We start from the raw sequence: 16162 nt of genomic DNA on the forward strand, positions 1-16162 counted from the left end.
AAGAAATAAGATATCAACTGCCAGCCTGGAGAAGGTGAGGGTCCAAGTATGCAACAGCTGTTCTGAATTGTCTTCTGCTAGCCAAGAACCTATATGGCCTTCTTTTGGACAAACCTTGAAAATGTTTATTTAAAAAAAAAAAATGACAAAAACAGAGAGAGAGAATATTGGAGATGTCCTGAATTTTAATAGGGTACGCGCCATTAGGGCTTTCTGTGCTAAAGGATGAACAGGTACTGGTTTCTGTGAACAAGTCATTATACCACCAGACTGCAATGTCAGTTTCCTCTACTGCAAACAGTATTCTGTGACCAAAAAAAAAAAAAAAAAAAAAAGAAAAGAAATATATCCAGCTAACAAGAAAAAAAAAAAAAAATGCCAATCTCACTAAAGAAAAAAAAAAGCTAGACAGTCATTCTAGATTAGAGACTAAGAGACATGACAACTAAGCACCTGGGTTGGGGGAAACCAAAGTAGCTATACAGAACATTATTGGGACAACAGGAACTCTGAATGTGGACTGTATATTAGATACTAAGCCTATACCAAGGTTAATTCTCCTGAGTGTGATAATTATATTGTAGCTATGTAGGAGAACGCGCTTGTTCTTAGGCAATACTTACTGTAGTATTCAGGAATAAAGTGTCATGATTTCTGTGAGAAATTCTCCAATGGTTCAGAAAATACATTACAACCACAAATGTGTGTGTAATAGAAAGAAAAAAGGCAAATGTGGCAGAATGTTAATAACTGGTAAATCTGAATAAAAACATCTATGAGTATGCACTGTACTATTTTTGCCACTTTTCTGTAGGTTTGAAATTTCAAAAATAAAAAACTTTGGGGAAAAGTACATTTTTTAAAAAAGGCAAATAAAGAATAAATAAAACAAATCCAACATTGTTTTACTCTTTGATTAGTATAAAGTTTTCCTACTAGAGGATGACTACTTATAAGACTTTTCTAAACCATCCCCTGAATGGGGCTAGGCTTGGCAAATAACTCAATGTACACTGCCTATCCTTCCTAATGGTTTAATGTTGGTGATGTCAACTTACACTGAGTGGCCCCAGACTTGAAAGATACCCAGGAAAAGGTGTCAGCTCATGGCCCTACTCTGCAGGATTGGAACCACTACCTCCTGCATTTCTGAATCCCTGCAAAACTATCTGAAAAGGAGAATACGGTCAAATTGTGAACCCAAAGCAATAACCTCAACTCAACATAAAGTAAGGACAGTGCTTCAGCCTTTCAGAGGAATTCCAAACTTATTTGTTCCATTAAGATAGGAAAAGAAAAGAGTCTTGGCCAAACCTATTAATACGGAGATTACTAGAAGGAAAAACAGGAGAAAAACAAAGTCCCTTAATGAAATGAAATTTGATACTTACCTAATGTGGATCTGGGTATGCTGGCATCCTCTTTGGCAGTCAGTGAAGTGCTATCATCTCTGGAAGGTATCTGCATTGAACCCTAAAAAACTGGAAAAGTCGGGGGACTTAGGAAGATGCAGGAACTATGATTACAATGACAGGACTGAGAATATTCTGAGATTTTGGTATTAAAATGATCAAACTTACACCTCAAATGTAAAAAGGAAATGTAATCAGCATGAATTATCTAAGTCTATAGTTCTTATTTGATTAGTCTTTTCTCCAAGAGCAGGGGCCAATGTAGGTAACTTCAGCTTGTTGGTTAGAGATGGGTACTTGGGACATCAGGGAGTCTCTCCCTCCTAAACATTGGCGCAGGGCCTGTAATTCTGAATTTCTTTCCATTAAGGCTTGCACTGTCTTCTCTCTTCTCAAAAAAAAAAAAAAAAAAAAAAAAAGGAATTTACTTCTTAAATATTGTGAAATTAATATACCCCATACTATTATGAGATTATTCTCACCATGGTCTCTGAAAAATGCAATCTTTTTTTCCTCTTAAGATGACTCAGATTTTAAATGATCAGATTATTAAGGAAAATAAAATGTATATAATGAAGTTAATGGATACATGTATTGTTTAGGCACCCTTCCAAATGCAAGGTTTTCAAGAAATTTTTCATACTTTGATGATTAATGTAAAACTGTGGTCTAAAGCCAGGCACAGCAGCTTACACCTAATAATCCCAGCACTTTGGGAAGCCAAGGCAGGATGATTGCTTGAGCCCAGGAGTTCGAGACCAGCCTGCACAACACAGCGAGACCCCTACCTCTAAATAAGTAAGTAAATAAATAAAACTGTGGTCTAGGTAATAAATAGAAGGAAAGAAACTAACAGAGTTGACTGTAAAATATATAAATATACACACATCTATAGTCTGCAAATACTTCCTATTTGCAGACTATAAATGCACTACATGATACTTTACTGATCTGTGCATTAATCCTTACTTGGCTTTCCTGCTCCCTGGTGCTCATAGACTGAAGCAGGCCTTGAATCTCCATTTCATGTTCCACCACTAGTTTGTTTCGATCACTTAGAAGGTCCTGCAGCATCCTTTCCTTTCGCTGTAGACGCTGGCACAGCTCCTCTGCTATCTCACTCTGCCCTGGTCCAAGTTTGCACAGCAATGTTGCACTAAGATCCTAATGCAGAAAGGACACTGTAAGTTTCCAGAGGAAAGAACTGCCTCTACTAAATATCAAAGGGCTTATAAGAATCTATCATAGAAGAAGAAGGTGCGAGATTCTTGAGAATAAGTATCACGTTTTACTCATTTTTGTTTTACCAGATCTAGCACAGGCCTGGAACACAGAAGTCTCTAAATACATGTCCCAGGAATGAATACAAACAATACAGAAAACTATCTCTAGTGGCCACTTACATACATATTGTTTTCTGAAATAAGTCTTTTTCCTATTTGTTCAGGGCATGTAACAATTAATGTTAGATGAGGATAAATGGACACTCCTTTCATTTATTTGTTTTCCCCCAGTGTAACTTTATAGGAGGAAGCATAAAACGAATTGCTGAAAGGAATACTAAACACTGTATTTGCTCTCATAGTGATGGTTTCTATTTCTGTACTAACCACCGGCACATGGTGGAGGAAACAGAGGAGCCATACTGCCTAGGTTGATACTGGATCTGCTACTTATTAGCTATGTTAGCTTGGACAAGTTACTTAGCTTCAGAAGTCTGTTTCCTCCTCTACAAAACAGGGATAACAGAATGTGCCTCATGGCCTTGTGAGGATTCAATGAGTTAATATCTATTGAGATCTGAAAACAGCACCTGCCCCAGCATGAACACCGTAACTAATAAAGGTTAATAGCTGCCAGACGGAAGAGGCAATGCTTAGGTCTCATTCATTCTCACATAACTTCTTTGAGAAAGTTAATTGCCAACTTAAGTTTCTAGATGTGGGGGAAAAAAAAAAAATTCCCAGTGAAAGTCAATGACTTGCCCAGGCACAGAACTGCTTGTACCTGGAGAATCGCTAGTGTACCTGGGAGGTGGAGGTTGCAGTGAGCTGAGATCACACCATTGCACTCCAGCCTGGGCAACGAGAGTGAAACTCCATCCCAAAAAATAAAATAAAAGAATATCAAGCAACCAAAGAAGCAGGGAAACAAGACACATAATGAAGAATCTAATCATCTAGTTGAAATTGACACACATGTTGGAAATAGCAGAAAAGGACATTAGAGCAGTTATAATTGTATTTTAATTAAATAGAGAGGTTGAAGATTTTTTAAATATCAAATTCTGTAGATAAAAAACTATGATTTACAGTCTGAAATGGAAGAAGGCACTGCATTAAACATTGCAGAAGAGAAGAGTATTGAACTAGAAGGAAAAGAAGTTCAAACATAAATGAAACACACAGTAACAAATGACTTGAAAACATAAAAGGACCATCAGCATAAAAACTTTAAACACCCTAGTATAGGGCTAAATGGAATCCCCGAAGGGCGTGTAGTGGAGAATAGAGACAAAAATATTTAAAACATACTGGATGAAAGATTAAAGGAGTTTCATGGAAACCATAAACTTCACATATTACAGAAATATGATTATCCCAAGAAGAAACATGAAGAAAACTTCACCAAGGAACATCTTAATCAAATCCACCAAAACCAGTGATAAAAAGGAAATCCTAAAAGGAATAAAAGGGGAAAGAACATGTTACATACGGAGGACTGAAGATAAGGATGGCATAAGATTTCTCATAAGAATATTCTGGCCAAGATTCTCTTTTCAAAACAATTCTGAGTCCAGTCAACAGACAGTTATACTACATCATCAAGGTTCACATTTGTGTTCCATAATTGGGTGAAACATTAGCATGAAAAAACAGGTATAACTGAAGACATGTCTCAGACTGAACAAACCCAATCCTCTATATAGCACACAAAGAAGAACCAGATTTTAGCAATGCTACGTCTTATCTTCTTTAACTAACTAAGAAATTTAAGACATATACACCACAGTATGACTGATGTTTCTTACTATATGGGTTATTAACTATAAGTTAAAAGCTGGGGGACATCGGCCGGGCGCGGTGGCTCAAGCCTGTAATCCCAGCACTTTGGGAGGCCGAGGCGGGCGGATCACAAGGTCAGGAGATCGAGACCACAGTGAAACCCCGTCTCTACTAAAAATACAAAAAATTAGCCGGGCGCGGTGGCGGGCGCCTGTAGTCCCAGCTACTCGGGAGGCTGAGGCAGGAGAATGGCGGGAACCTGGGAGGCGGAGCTTGCAGTGAGCCGAGATCGCGCCACTGCACTCCAGCCTGGGCAACAGCGTGAGACTCCGTCTCAAAAAAAAAAAAAAAAAAAAAAAAAAAAAAGCTGGGGGACATCATCTACCAAAAACAGTAACTATAGCTTTGGAATATCTGAATCCTCTGTATCTGTATTTAGATGAGTAGTTGGCAAACTATGGCCTGGCAGCCACCTGCTTTTACAAATTAAGTTTTATTAGAGCATGGTCATGCTCGTTTGTTTATATATTGCCTATGACTACTTTCGCTCTACAACAGCAGGGCTGAGTAGTTGCAATAGAAACCTTCTGGTCCACAGAAGCCTAAAATATTTACTATCTGTCCCTTTACAGAAGAAAGTCTGCCAAACCCTGCTTAAATAGCAGTGAAAGATGCAGGTTGTGATAATAAAATTTAATAACCATTATGTAAAATAATACTTGTCTATTCTCTATAGTCAAAGGAACTATATCTAGCTCATCCAAAAAAAGGTTTGGATTATTAAAGTTTAAAAGTAGGAGAATCAGAACATACTTCTATTTTACTATAATACATGTTATTCATTGTTCTATCAAGAGACCATTATTATCAACTCTGATTCTCTCTCTCTCACTCTTTTTTTAAGAGATGGGATCTCACTGTCTTGTCCAGTGATTATAGCTCATCCTCAAATTCCTGGGCTCAAGGGATCCTCCTGCTTCAGGCTCTAGGGTAGCTGGGACTACAGGTGTGTACTACCACACTGCTAATTTTTTAAATTTTTTTGTAGAGACAGGTTCTCACTTTATTGCCAGGGCTGGTCTTGAACCCCTGCATTTAAGTGATCTTCCTGCCTCAGCCTCCCAAAGTGCTGGGACTATAGGCGTAAGCCACTGTGTCTGGCCTCTCTCTCTTTTTTGAACTTTTCAATGTTTTGTGATTAACCATTTGTACAGTAAGTTTTTCTTTTTAATTTAAATTTTGTTTTCAACTCTGATTATCAAAGGATTTGAGAGTACAGTCTCTCTACAAGTCTCAAGTGTCAGGGGTCTACAGTGAACTTAGTTTGGCGCTGAGTCCTAACTTTAGAGTGAAAGACTACTTTACTCTTAAAAGGTTTTTCCAGGTGGTGATAAAAAAGTACAACAAAGTCTGCATAGCATAGTTGATGAACCCTACATATAAATGCTGGCCTAAAAAAACACTCAAGCTAGCAGATTAAGAAGCAATAAATAGGCCGGGCGCGGTGGCTCAAGCCTGTAATCCCAGCACTTTGAGAGGCCGAGACGGGCGGATCACGAGGTCAGGAGATCCAGACCATCCTGGCTAACACAGTGAAATCTCGTCTCTACTAAAAAATACAAAAAACTAGCCGGGCGAGGTGGCGGGCGCCTGTAGTCCCAGCTACTCGGGAGGCTGAGGCAGGAGAATGGCGGGAACCCGGGAGGCGGAGCTTGTAGTGAGCTGAGATCCGGCCACTGCACTCCAGCCTGGGCGACAGAGCGAGACTCCGTCTCAAAAAAAAAAAAAAAAAAAAAAAAGAAGCAATAAATATTTTGGATAGACTGTCTAATAAACCAACAGGTCTATTATTTGGAGGGGAATAAAGAGTTACTTTAAAAAAGTGTTTTAAGAAACACTTTAAATTCAACCAAACTTGATCAATACTGTAAAATCAATAAAAGTAACTAAGTTAAGTAAGAACTGGAGTTCAGTCTTCAGAGAGATTGTTAAGTATCTCTGAGGAATTCTAACCTTTTCAGGTAGAGATTTTCAATCAGCAGAACAATGTGAAGGGCTGTTACTGGGATTCAGTCAGCGAGCAGTCCCGGAAAAATAAAGCTTCTAGGAGTGAAGCTTAGTCTGTGGCTTCACAGCCTCACTCCAATGAGTTCTTCAGAGTTAATGGTTAGATCTTTTTTTTCCTGGTATCTCATAATCTTTGTCAAACCAGCTATTAGGTGGCTGTGACCCATATCTGCTGTGATCATTGTAGCTACTGAGACTAAATTATTAACACAGTGTTTTTGTTTGTTTGTTTTTGATTTGTTTGTTTTTTTCAGTTATGAGATCCAGATAGCTTTTCCATCGTAAAGAATGTAGCACAGAACTCTTTAAGAGGAGTTATTCAGTACTCTTACTCACCTGCTATTCAATACTCCTAAGATTTCAAAGATGATGAGCTCAAACATGGTGCAAGAAAATGCAAATATCAGAGAAGATCACCTGTACAACATACTGACATTACCTGTTAAAAGCCAAATAGAGACTAGAAGTTATTTCCTTGTTTAAAAACTGAACTGATAACCTCCTTCTGGTTACAAGTCAGAAAACTTATTTTGAGGAAATTCTCAAGTCACTGGAAGTAGGTGGCACTTCTGAATCTTGAGTCACTATTACCAGCATCCTCTTGTGGATGAAGAATTTTGAGGACAAGAAGATGAAGTGACAGGGTCATAGGTAGCACTTAGAATTCCTGATGCACACTGACAAAAAACTGACACATTCGTATATAATGGTTAATGTTTAAAGGGGTTCTTCAACACTCTGCAGATCCTGATCAGTTCTGGAACCTCCCCTGGGAGGCCTTAAAGTATTGGGCAGAAGAAAATCTCCAGAATTCCAGGCTCTTTCAGACAATAAACTCCCTGGGAAAATTTAATGGAGAACATCCTAGAAATGACCCAAATGTAGACTGTAACCCCTGACCTTACTACTAATTGTAGGGACCAGCCCCACAGGGTCGGTGGGTATTTCACCCCGTGTGCGGAGATGAGAGACTGTAAAAATAAAGATGCAAGACAAAGAGATAAAAGAAAAGACAGCTGGGCCTGAGGGACCACTACCACCAAAACCCGGAGACCGGTAGTGGCCCTGAATGCCAGGCTGCGCTGATATGTATTGGATACAAGACAAAGGGGCAGGGTAAGGAGTGTGAGCCATCTCCAATGATAGGTAAGGTCATGTGGGTCATGTGTCCACTGGACGGGGGACCCTTCTCTGCCTGGCAGCCGAGGCAGAGAGAAAGACAGGTGAGAGAGAGAGATCTTAGGCCATTATTTCTGCATATCAAAGACTTTTAATACTTTCACTAATTTGCTACTGCTATCTAGAAGGCAGAGCCAGGCGTACAGGATGGAACATGAAGGCGGACTAGGATCGTGACCACTGAAGCACAGCATCACAGGGAGATGATTAGGCCTCCGGATAACTGTGGGTGGGGCTGACTGATGTCAGGCCCTCCACAAGAGGTGGAGGAGTACAGTCTTCTCTAAACTACCCAGGGAAAGGGAGACTCCCCTTCCCGGTCTGCTAAGTAGAGGGTGTTTTTCCCTGACACTGATGCTATCGCTAGACCATGGTCTGCTTGGCAACGGGCATCCTCGGGTCACTTCTCATTATGTCCCCCCCAGCCCCTGTCTCTGTATGGCCTGGTTTTTCCTAGGTTATGATTGTAGAACGAGGATTATTATAATATTGGAATAAAGAGTAATTGCTACAAACTAATGATTAATGATATTCATATATAATCATATCTATGATCTATATCTAGTATAACTATTCTTATTTTATATATTTTATTATAGTGGAACAGCTCGTGCCCTCGGTCCCTGCCTAGGCACCTGGGTAGCTTGCTGCCCACAACTAATTAGGAGAACTAATTAGGAAATGTCCAATCTAGGGTGGTGATCTTCTGAATCCAAAGCTTGAGATAAAAACAACACCAGCCTTGGGATTTTGGTTTTAATTTAAAACATAAGACTGGCAATTCAGGGTCAGATAGACAAACGAAAGGGAACATTTGTGAGACATTATGAATTAAATTCTCTCCTACAGAATAACTATTTGCTATTGGTGCATATCCTGATATGACTAAGGCATGACATTCCTTGCTCCTAACTTCTGGGCTATATTTGATTTGCCTTTTCCCCCCCCTTTTAAATCAATTAAGCCTAATTATATTCTCCAATCTAATAGTTATATAGTACTTATTTGGTAAAAGCTTCCCATCTTGGAAATGAACATAATGTTTCTTTAATGGAGGCATTTTTCTTGTCCCATTTTAAAACAATCTAAATTCATATAGTGTAAATATGACAAAGTGATTTCTTCTCACCTCATAGTGCTTAAACAATTGGCGCATGATGAAAAGCCACCCAAATCCAAAAAACAGTATCTGGAGGAGAAGGAAAATAGAATGTCAATCTATATTTTCTTTTGAGAAACGTTTTATAGAAACTCTTTCATGATAAAAGGTCTGCTAACTAGATGGTTAACTTATTTCAGGGATTAAAGATAAGATCCACTCTTATAAGACCTACTTATTAAAGCTCATGACATTGGAAATAAATGTTTAAATGCTCTTGGATTTTTGAAGCTATCCATGTTACAGAGTGTGCTTTAAGTAAGACAAAAATGGAAGTATGTATTTTCCCATAATCTTATGATAATCATTATATGAGCCACAGAAGTTCGCAAATAGAAAAGGAGTCAGTGGCCAGGCGCGGTGGCTCACACTTGTAATCCCAGCACTTTGGGAGGACAAGGTGGGCAGATCACCTGAGGCCAGGAGTTTGAGACCAGTCTGGCCAACATGGCGAAGACCTGCCTCTACTAAAAATACAAAAATTAGCTGGGTGTGGACACCTGTAATCCCAGCTACTCCCGGAGGCTGAGGCATGAGAATCACTTGAATTTTGGGAGGCGGAGGTTGCAGAGAGCCAATATCGCGCCACTGTATTCCAGCCTGGGTGATAAGAGTGAGACTCGGTCTCAAAAAAAAGAAAAGGAGTCAGAGTGAGACTTGCTTCTTACGGATGATCCCTGATTGCAAGTATTTTTAAAAAAATACCAGCCTGGCCAACATGGTGAAAACCCATCTCTATAAAAAACATGCACACATAAAAATTAGCTGGAGGTGGTGGGATGTGCCTGTAGTCCCAGCCACCTGGGAGGCTGAGGTGGGAAGATCACCTGAGCTTAGGAAGTTGAGGCTGCAGTGAGCCATGATTGCACCACTGTGCTCCAGCCTGGGCAACAGAGTGAGACCTTGTCTCAAAAAATAAATAAAAATAAATTAATTTAAAAAATAAAAACTTCAGGGGAGAGGAGTTGAGACCAAAAGTAGACGAGCAGTAGAAAGCCTAATGTGTTTTATATCTGTTTCCTTCAGAGAGTTTTCTTAGCTTCTCCACCATCCTGCCTAATCTACATAAAGTGGTTTTCATCTCAGTGTAAAGCTGAGAGATTGCAGGATCCCTCTTTTGTCAGTTTTGTTTCAAACTGGCAGAGACCATAGCCACATGACAGCTGACAAAGCTGGTCTGTAGTAAATAGAACTTTCTATACATAGACATGCACTGACATGACTAATCTTTTCTTCTTAAACTGGCTAGGACCTTTATGAATAAAATGATTTTATGTCTTCCTAGGGACTACTTTACTGAGCAAGTGTAAACTCAGTAGTTTAGCACAGACTACTTTAGCTTCTTATCGTGCCCCTGCTGCCTAGCAAACTCATGTGTTCAGCCCCCTGGAACTTCCTTTGGTTCTTTAGACCCATATTCTTTCACATTGAGACCTCTCTAGATGTCTTCTGACAGGAACTTCTCTCTAGCCCTCTCCCAGTTATGCTATTTACTCCCTCTGGAAGGCCCTCGCTGCCCTCCCAAACACAGATAAATTGCTCTTTTTATATAATCCTATTCTACATTGTACTTCCCTCATCAAAGTGCTTACCATGCAGTTTTGTAATGCCTGATTTAAATATTTTTTGACATTAGATTATAAGCTCTATGAGGACAAAAACCATGTTTGTCTTGCAATCTTTGTATCCTTGGCATCCAGCACAAAGCCTGGTACGTAGCAGGCTCTCCATAAGTGCTTGCTGAATGGCTAAGTGGTCTACATAAAAGATGGTTTATTCTTCAGCATTCAGTCTTAAATTTTCTGTAATAACTCCGATGTGCTATGCTAGGTGCTGGGGATACAAAGATGAGTAGGATGGTTACTACCCTTTACAAGCTCACAATATAGTGAAGATACTACATAAATAACTATAACATAATATGGATGTGCAATGATAGAAATACATACACGATATTGTAAAACAATATGAAAGAGGGAGACCAAACCAATCTGTAGGGGGTTAGGACAGATTTTCTGGAGAAGATAATGCCTGAGCTGAAGGAAGTTTTAATTTGGGGTTAAAACCTGATATTGTGTGCAAATTTTGGGATTATGTGTATTTTTCTAGAATGGTTTCAAGGTATTCATCACACACTCAAAGGTTTCCACCACCCCTAACATATTAAAAACCACCCTCTCAAAGGATGAATAAGAATCAAGTAGGGAGGCTGGACACGGTGGCTTATGCCTATAATCCCAGCACTTTGGGAGGCCAAGGCGGGTGGATCACTTCAGCCCAGGAGTTTGAGAACAGATTGGGCAACATGGTGAAACCCCATCTCTACAAAAAAATACAAAAATTAGCTAGGTGTGGTGGTGCGTGCCTGTAGTTCCAGCTTATGGGGCGGCTGAGGTGGAAGGGCTACTTGAGTCTGGCAGGTGGAGGCTACAGTGAGCCGTGAGCACGTCACTGCATTCCAGCCTGGGTGACAGAGCGAAACCCTGTCTCAAAACAAAACAAATGAACAACAACAAAAAAAAGAATCAGGTAGGGTAAAAACAGGTGGTAGGGGTAGGAGGACAGGGCTTTCCAGATAGCAAAGGGCATGAAAAAAGGCACAGAGTGAAAAGCATGGTATATGCTGGGAACCACACATGGTTTGGTGCTGCTAGAAGATGAAATTCAAAGAAGGAAGAGGTTAAAAATGAGGCTAGACAGGAGGAGTGGATGTCCAACCACTGAGAGCTTTGAAGGCCACCCTAAGATTATAGTCTGTAGGTGGTGAGGGTTATTTAAGCAGGGAAATGGCATGGTCTGATTTGTTGTATATTATAGAGAGCAGTATGGTGGCTGTGTGGAAGACACATTTGAAGGAAACAACATTGTAGGAAGAGAAACATCATAGAAATGTGTTATGGGAGTTCAGATGAAAGATGAGAAAGCCCTGAATTAAGACATTTGGTGACAGAAGAGGAGACGACAGATTTGAGAACTATTTAGAAGATAAAATCAGCAGGGAGAAGTCAAGGATGACTAGTTTGGAATACAGGATGAATAGTGAAGCTACCCAATTTATATAAAGAACACTGGAGAAAGAAGAGGTTTAGGAAAGGGGGCAGAGGATGGGGAAAATGATGAGCTCATTTCTGAACACACTAAGGGCCTGAGGGACAGTCAGCAATATGGGTCAAGATATCCAGCAAGATGGGTCAAGATATCCAGCAAGCATCTGAATAAAAGACAGATTGCGAAGACACATCTAAGATATACCTATGAGTTGAAACTACCAAAGTACATGAGATCACCCGGGAACAGTATCTAGAGTAAGGAGAGCAATGTGCCAAGAAGAAAGTACTAGAGGATAAGGAACACAGTTTGAATGGTGAGGTAGGGGCAGGAACCAGAGTGTAGCAGGTCAGAATGAATGGGAGCTAAACCAGTGGGGATAGTAAATGCAAATTACTCTAGGAAGAGCCAGGAATGAGAAAAAGAGAAAACATTAGCTAATAGGCTAGAGAAGAATGTGGAAAAAGGGAAAGTTTATTGGCCAAGGGGAAAGAAAGCAGTCAAGTAAGGAGAAAAAGATGAGAAGGATGATGGAATGCTAGAGGATGAACTGATACTATTAATTTATTATTATTATTAGGTAACTTTTATTAAGCATTTACTATATTCCAGGCTCTCTAAGTAGTACTTAGCATTATAATCTTATAAAAACCAGTAAAAAACCTACTAAGGTAGGTTTTATTGTCCTATTTTCACAGAGAAAGATGAGGTTTAGAGAAGTTAATCAATTTATAGTAAGTGTCAGAATCAAGAATGAACTCAAGCTTGTTTGACTCCAAAATCTGTGCTTTTTGTTTAAATATTATTTTTTCAGCTCTTATTGCGTCAGTCTGTCTAGAAAACCTGTGCTTTTAACCACTTCAAAACAAGCTACTCTAAGATCAAAGTAAGTAAAATGGCCTTAAACCGGAGTAGGGGAACCCCGTTTTCTGAAATGGAAGGAAAGGAGGTGAGAATGGTTGTGAACACAGATAACCTTTTAGATTAAAATGCAGAAAGTATTCATAGTAGGAGAACATACCTTTTGGCTTCACTTTTGTTGAGTAAGTACGAGGCAAGGTTACCTGCTAGGAGTAAGACAGGTGAGTATAGAAAAGGCAGCTTTGAGGAGAGTGACAAAGATTCAGAGAAACTTTGAGAGGAAACAAGTAGCTGATTAAGGTCAAGAAAAGGAATAATTCAGTGAGTTGAGGGTTAAACTCATGGCATTGGCAAACTATACAGCTGTGTGATTTTCTACAGTAGCCTTCAGGCCTCTGTATTAGTAGACAAACTATAGCAATGATCCAAGTATGGACTTACATATATATGAAGGTAAACGAACAAGAAGTTGTAAGAAAGTAAGTTGGATCCAAGCATCTAGATCAAGTAGAAAAGGAAAGAGTCAAGCAGATTAGGAGAAAATGCCAGGATATCCTTTGGCTATTATAAATGGTTACCCGTGGAGACAAATGTAAATTCAGAGTTTAGAGACCATATTCATATGACTTACGAAGCCACAACTGAAAACAGAGAAGTTGGGTAGTTAGGACTGAGAATGGTATGTATAGTGGAAATGGATGATTTAAAAAAAAAAAAAAATCACCAAGATTGCTGTGAAATGGAACTTTAGACAAGAAGAGAAAACAAGCAAAACTTTTAAGTTTATATGGTGGGGAGGGGAATGGAAGAAAAGAGAAACAGATATATACCTTTAATATTTCATTGTGGCCTCCTTTCACATTGACAAAGAAAGCTTAAACAGTCTTTCAGAACAAAATTATGTCTTTTGCAGCAACATAGAGGCAGCTAGAGGCCATCATCCTAAGCAAATTAACACAAGAACAGGAAACCAAATACCACATGTTCTCACTTCTAAGTGGGAGCTAAATATTGGGTACTCACCAACATAAAGACGGCAAAAAACGAAACTGGAGACTACTTGGGGGCAGGGGAGGAGAGAAAGGGGAAGGATTGATACAACTAATTATTGAGTACTATGCTCAGTACCTGGGTGACCGAATCATTTGTACCCCAAACCTCAGCTCCCACAATATACCCAGCACAAGTACCAAATCTACAATAAAATAAAAGTTGAAAAAAAAAAAAAAGACTTTTGGCCGGGCGTGGTGGCTCAAGCCTGTAATCCCAGCACTTTGGGAGGCCGAGGTGGGCAGATCACGAGGTCAGGAGATCAAGACCATCCTGGCTAACACAGTGAAACCCCGTCTCTACTAAAAAAATACAAAAAACTAGCTGGGCGAGGTGGCGGGCGCCTGTAGTCGCAGCTACTCGGGGGGCTGAGGCAGGAGAATGGCGTAAACCCGGGAGGCGGAGCTTGCAGTGAGCTGAGATCCGGCCACTGCACCCCAGCCTGGGTGACAGAGCAAGATTCCATCTCAAAAAAAAAAAAAAAAAAAAAAAAAAAAAGACTTTTAAACTACAGACATACACAAAAGTAGCTGGAGAATTCATCAGATCCAAGATAAACACAAATTCTGGCAAGATTATAGAGGATCCAAAAAGAATGCAGAAGCAAAACACAATTTCAAATAGCTTTGCAAATAAAATGGAAGGCGCATAACTTCGTATTAAAAACGAGACTTAATACTTTCAGAATTGTAAAGAGTAAAATCTTGACCTTAGGACTTAAGAGTGTACGGTAGAACTGATAAGTCTTAATGACTGTACAGAGGGCTCAAAACATGAGTTAGATAACAGTTGTTTTATAAGTGACTTCTGGGTTGAAAATTAGCTACTGTTAAAAAGAAAAAAGAGGCCATCAGCAGGATAGTTATTAAAGAATTAACTATAAAAGATAGTTTATTCTTGGATCATTTATTCATCCTTTTAATTATTTAACAAATATTTATTAGTGCCTAATATGTGCCAGGTCCAAGGGATAGAATGGCAAACAAGAGCATGAATGCTACTCTCAAAGAGTTTATAATCTATAGAGGAGATAAACGAGTAATTACAAAACAATGTGGTAGCGTTGTTACGGGGGAAGTAGGTGAAGGGTACTATGGCAGTATGTATAGGGACATCTAGTCCAGTCTAGGAGAAGCTTCTTGGATGTTCAACTTGAGATCTGAAGGCTGAAAGAAGGGGACGCATATGACAAAAAGGCCCAGAAAGAGAAAACACACTGTGTGGAAATCTGGAGGCACCACAGCATGGCCAGGTTAGGGAACTAAAAGAAGTTCAGGAAGTCTAAAGAATAAAATGGTGAAAGCCACAGCTGAAGAGAGAAGAGCCAGGGTCCCATCAATAAGGGACCTGATAAGGGCGAGGGTCCCATCAATAATGGACCTGAAAAGCCACGTAAAGGAGCGTGAACTTCATCCTGTGGCGCAGTGAGCAAGATTCAATATGGGATCTCTAATTTCAGATTTCATTTCAAATAAACCTTTCAGTTAATACAACAGAGAAAAAATGAGTGGGGAGGGGCGCAGGGGGCAATGGTGGTGTTTCCAAGGTAACCGCACCTCTCTAGAGAAGTGCTTTTTATTAAATACATATTCACTACAACGCTACTGTGTGCCCGCAACTGATCTAGATGCTGGTGAATACAGGAGAGAACAAGAAAGACAGTGTCTTGGACTTCATGGACAGACAACAAACACATGAACATACAAATGAACTATAGTAATAAATGTCAAGAAGAAAATAAAACATGGAAATGAGGAAGAAGGCAGCCGGAATGGAAAGCTACTTTGGCTGCGGGCAGGGTGTCAGGTAAAATCTTCCTAAAGTGACATTTTTACTAATACCGAAATGATGATAAAGTAGCCACATAAATATTTGAAGAGAGAACATTCCATGCAAAGGAATCTTTGGGTCTTTCTTCCACATTTGTAAAGAGCAGGTTTAACAATTAATTACTGCATGTAAAAGTCTATGATTACAAGGCATACAAAATTAGAAAGCCACTTCTTTGGTTCAATATATCAATTATATCCACGCTAAAAATCCTAGAGGCTGCAATGCAAAGCCAATTTTCTACTGACATTCTTATCTTTATTCTAAGTGAAAAAAAAAGCTAATTAAATATTGTTATTTTTCTTAAATTGGTACTAGGGTTAAAAATAACCCTGAGTTGTCACCAAGGGCACTGGGTAGTCTTAGCAAGGTTTTAAGCAGAAGAGTTACATGCCCAGGTTTTTTTACGTTAATACATTTGAATACTATGAAGCCAATAAAAACAATAATTATGAAAACTATAGCAAAGGTGGTAAATTCAAAACATGAAACAAAAAAAGATTGCATTAGAGTGGTAGGATTATGGATGGCTTTTCCTTCTTTCGTAATTT

General features: G+C 39.4%; 1 protein-coding gene across 11 annotated transcripts in view; it reads right to left on the reverse strand.

Moving 5' to 3' along the window:
- PDE4DIP (phosphodiesterase 4D interacting protein) overlaps nt 1-16162 on the reverse strand; it is a 28773-nt gene that overhangs the window by 11249 nt on the left and 1362 nt on the right. Inside the window, exons 2-6 of one of the 11 annotated variants that reach the window (XR_012415547.1) lie at nt 8793-8852; nt 6821-6923; nt 2382-2576; nt 1581-1800; nt 1392-1481 (exon numbers count right to left, since the gene is read on the reverse strand). The exons of 1 other annotated variant lie outside the window; for it this stretch is intronic. The gene's annotated coding sequence lies outside the window, so the exon portion shown is untranslated. Of the gene's footprint in view, nt 1-1391; nt 1482-1580; nt 1801-2381; nt 2577-3439; nt 4091-6820; nt 6924-8792; nt 8853-16162 lie in introns of all 11 variants that reach the window. 9 more of the 11 variants (XR_012415544.1, XR_012415543.1, XR_012415537.1 and 6 more) reach the window with 9 other exon arrangements.

The sequence above is a fragment of the Macaca fascicularis genome, chromosome 1 (assembly GCF_037993035.2).
Source record: "Macaca fascicularis isolate 582-1 chromosome 1, T2T-MFA8v1.1".
NCBI lineage: Eukaryota > Metazoa > Chordata > Mammalia > Primates > Cercopithecidae > Macaca > Macaca fascicularis.